Genomic DNA, 5,000 nt, shown 5'->3' on the forward strand with positions numbered 1-5,000 from the left:
TTTATAATGAAGCTAAGCAATCACTGTACAATGTTATATATATATATTATATATATATATATATATATAATATATATATATATATTATATATAATATATTATATATATATAATATAATATAAACATACATTAGTTCTTAAGATTTAACAAAAATGAAGAGAGAGAGAGAGAGAGAGAGAGAGAGAGAGAGAGAGAGAAAGAGAGAGAGAGAGAGAGAGAGAGAGAGAGAGAGAGAGAGAAAGAGAGCGAGAGAGAGTTACAGCGCGGACATTCGACATGCAAATCTATTTCTACCGAAAGCATTGTCATTCAGAACCGATCCCTAATTAGTCTCTCTTCATCAATTTCAGTCTTAATGTTCGTCAGTCTAGCGGCAGGTGCGACTGATTAGTTCAAAGATGAGGTGATTAGCAATTATTCTTACCGATCTCGTTGTTACTTGAATTGCGCTACAAATTAGATGTAAACAAAGCAACTACATGCACTCATCCAAACGTACACATACACACGCATAAACATACGCACACACACACACACACACACACACACACACACACACACACACACACACACACACACAAACACACACACACACACGCATACGCACAACCACGCAAATACATCCACAAGTAACCACCCACAAATCTTACAACTCATACCTACACACGGACGTTAACATTACGCATGAGACGCACACAAACATTAACACAAGCTTTAACACACAAAAGGCACACTCTTACAATCACAATAACGAATGCTTCAGTCCAAACGAAGCCCTTCACTCAGAGGCTTCACTCGCAACTGCCAAATATCTCACGAAAGAGTTATGCAAACTCATCAGCGAGGAAGCTCGTTCCTTGTATAAATATTTATCCAATTGTTGGCCGCTCATTACAGAAGATGGAGATGAGAGAAAGAGGAACAGAAGGAGAAAAAGAGAAAGACGAGGTCGCAGGCCCTCAATTTTCATTCATAAAAATAGGGTTTTTGAAGAGGAGTTATTTTTTTCTTATTGTGAGGTCTAATGTGTTTCTTTAAAAGAAAGATAACAATGATAATAAAAAATGTATTTCTTTTCCTTTCTTTTCTTTCTCTTTGATCTTTTTCCTCAGAAAACTTCCGCAAATAAAGAAAATGAGTTATATACATAGCATCTGAGGAACTGTTATTACGTGGGAAAAAGCATATATACTGGTTACTGAGTGAACCCCAAGGAAAAAGCAAGGGGGGGGGGGGGAGTTAAATGTAGGGACGTATGTTAATTTCTCGTTAAGGTCATATTTCTCGTCAGAGCGCACCTGCAATATCAATAAATCCGCGCAAATTGCACTTTCTGTTATATGAGTGGTTGGCCAAGTATTTATTTCTGTAATCTTCTTCTACCTCTCTCTCCCTCTTTTTTAATCATACTTTTCTCTCCCACGCACTCTTTTTTCCGAAACGAGATCAGCTTTACGAACAATGAAAGACAATCCTTCTTCCCGCAAGACGCTTCACTTCGACAATGGCAGGAGTTCCCGGGGTCATTTGCAGGTGATTTACTCGCCGACCAGCCATGAATATTTAGGCGCAGCGCCACGGTAGCGAAGGGGACGCCGTGGGAGATACAGTGATGCAGTTCTACGCTCTCGCCCTCCCTGGTTCGCTCTCTCTCATTCTCTCTCTCTCTCTCTCTCTCTCTCTCTCTCTCTCTCTCTTCTCTCTCTCTCTCTCTCTCTCTCTCTTCTCTCTCTCTCTCTCTCTCTCTCTCATCTCTCTTTTTCTCCCCCTCTCTCTCTTCTCCTCCTCCCCTCTTTTCTCTCTCCTCTCTCTCTCTCGTCTCTCCTCTTCCTCTCTCTCTCTGCCTCTCTCTTCTCTCTCTCTCTCTCTCTCTCTCTCTCCCTTCTCTCCTTCCTCTCTCTCTTCTCTCTCTCTCTCTTCTCCTCCTCTCTCTCTCTCCTTCTCTCTCTATCTCTTTCTCTCTCTTTCTCTCTCTCTCTCTCTCTCTCTTCTCTTTCTCTCTCTCTCATTCTCTCTCTTTCCCCCCCCTCTCTCATTCTCTCTCTCTCTCTCTCCCTCTCTCTCTCTCTCTCTCTCTCTCTCTCCCCTCTCTCTTTCTTCTCTTCTTTCTCTCTCTCTCTCTCTCTCTCTTCTTAGCCTCCGGGCTAGAAACAGTGGTAACATGTCGGCCTCTCATCTGAGGGGTCGGGCGGTTCGCGCCCCGCCCAGGCGCGAGAAGTTGCAACTGTCGCCTGGGGTTACTGCTGTGGCTGGGCACCACGGCGGGCAAGGACTGGGTTTCAGCCGAGTCAGCGCAGCTGACACACGTGAAAAAAAAATCAAGCAGACAGTATGTCACACCAAGAATATCCATTGTATCAAATGGAATCCAAAACCAAAACTCTCTCTCTCTCTCTTCTCTCTCTCCTCTCTGTTTCTCTCTCTCTCTCTCTCTCTCTTTTTTTTCCCCCCCTCTCTCCTTTTTTCTCTTTCTCCCCCCCTTCCCCTCATTCTCTCTCTTTCTCCTTCTCTCTCCTCCTTTCTCTCTCTCTCTCTCTCTCTCTCTCTCTCTCTCTCTCTCTCTCTCTCTCTCTCTCTCTCTCTCTCTCTCTCTCCTTCTTCTCCTTTCCCCAATATAAGTGAAAAAATCTAGATCTTCTTCCCTTAAGTTCAATTTCTATAGCTCTCTCATTCTCTCTCTCCCCCCCCTCCTCTCTTCCTCCCCCCCCACTCTCTCTCTCTTTCATTCTCTCTCTTTCTTTCTTCTCTCCCTCTCCCTCCCCCCCTCTCTCTTTCTCTCTTTCTCTCTCTCTCTCTCATTCTCTTTCTTCCTCTCTCTCTCTTTCTGGTTCGCATTTTCTTTCTCCCCCCTCTCTCAATCTCTCTCTCTCTTCTCTCTCTCTCTCTCTCTCTCTCTCCCTGGTTCGCTTTCTCTCTGTGTGCGTCTCTTTCTCTTTCTCTCTACCCCCCCCCCTCCTCTCTCTCTCTCTCACTCCTTCTCTCTGTTTGTTAATCTCTCATGTCTCTCTCTCTCTCTGTCTCTCTATCTCTATCTGTCTCTCTCTCTCTCTCTCTTTATTTCTGTCTGTCTGTCTGTATGTGTCTCTCTCTCTCTCTCTGTGTCTCTGTCTATCTGTATATGTGTGTATGTATGTATGTATGTATCTCTCTTTTTCTCTCCTTACACCCCCCTACATCCCAAAAAGTCAATTAGACAATGGTTATTACATGTGTCTGGTTCTTAATATAAAATTATAGATGGACAAAAAACGAAAGAGAAACAATATATACATAGACAAAAACAAACAAGTAAAAAGACATAAAATAAACATCTAGTGAAATTTAAATAACATATTACATGAACAATAATAACCCCATATGGTAAAACCAAACCCAAAAAGTGGGTGGTTGGGAGGGAAGATGTATTGTGTGAATAAGGTGGCTGCGGTGGTTGTATGGTTAAGCTCAGGTTTCATCCTCTGAATCAGCAGGGATTCTGAGATGATAAGGTCAGGGCGGGAGGAGTGTGAATGTGTTACAGAAAGGGTGAGAGTGAAGTTGAGAGTGCCCTCTTATTGCCGAGAAAGATGGTTTACTCAGAGGAAGGCCAGTCCTGACGGATTTGCCTTTGTGTTCTAGGATGCGGTGTCGTAACCATCGTGAGGTAGACCCCACGTACCGAGCTTGGGAGCAAGGACAGGTAAAAAAAGTAGAAACTATTAAAAACACAGTTCAGATTTACATTTCAAGGTTGTTTAGAAATTTGGCAATATTGTTAGTGTTGGTGAAGATAAAAGTAAATTTAATTTGGGGGTAATTAATTTGCAACAAAGATTTTACCTGCTTCCTAATTTCAAAACTTAAACTACCCATATACGGCAGTTTAACATACCTATGGTCTTTTTTAACAGTAGGGACAGTGGGTTGGTTGGAGAATATTTTACATAGGACAGTTTCCGTAATTTTATCAAATAAGAACAGTGGATAGCCATTGGTTATAAAGAATTCTTTGAGAAACAACATTTCGTCATGAAAGGTTGTCCAGTTGTCCCAAGGTTATAGGCTCGAGTGATTAGAGTTTGTTTGCTGTGATTTTATATAAATATGGAATGTAACTAAGGAAGTGAAGTCCGAGGCCGTGGAAGTGGCTTTCGGAAATGCTTGTATGGAAGGTGCCATTGTTAAGTTTGATTAGCGTATCCAAGAACGGTAATTGATTGCCTTATTGTGTCTCACAGGAAAATTGAAGCTCGGGTTTTGAGTTTGAGATAGTTTAGAAAAATATTTATGTGGATGGTTGTTTAAAAAAGGAGAAAGGTATCATCGATGTATCGGCGATAAAAAAGGGGTTTTTAAATTAGGCGGGCATTGATTAACCCAGTTTTGTTAATGAAAAAAAAAAGGAATGCATTAGCGTGGGAAAGGGGGCCTAATGGGGACCCCATCGCTACACCGTCTGTTTGGCTGTATAAGCAATCATCAAATGTGAAAACAGCGTAATGGGCTGCAATCTCAAGTAGTTTTTTGAAGTTATCTTTTGATAGGACAAATTCATTGAGATGTGTGCTGTTTACATTATTGACTATTAAATCTGTGGTTTCATCAAGGGGAACATTGATGAACTATGACTCAACATCAAAACTTGCCATGGTAATAGGTTGTTGGAATGTTAGGGATGTAATTTCATTTACAAAGGTATTTAGAGTTTTCAATGTGTACTGATTGGTAGTTAGAGGGGATATGATAGGAACAGGAATTTGCAGTGTTATAGTTAAAAGTGCCAATCGAAGAAAAATGGGCCTTAGGGGAATGTTAGGTTTATGAATTTTGGGGAGTCCATAGAGAAGACCAGGTCTGGAGCCAGAAGTCATAAGAAAATTATAAGTGCTTTCATTAACGGAGGTTTTAATGATCCGGAGTAGTTTTGATTTGTCTTCGAGGTATAATAGATGAGTTGATACCTCAGTGGTAATTCTTTTGAATTGTAGTCACAACTATTTAAGATGACAACACCCCGACCT

The sequence above is a fragment of the Penaeus monodon genome, chromosome 10, assembly GCF_015228065.2.
Source record: "Penaeus monodon isolate SGIC_2016 chromosome 10, NSTDA_Pmon_1, whole genome shotgun sequence".
Taxonomy (NCBI): Eukaryota; Metazoa; Arthropoda; class Malacostraca; order Decapoda; family Penaeidae; genus Penaeus; species Penaeus monodon.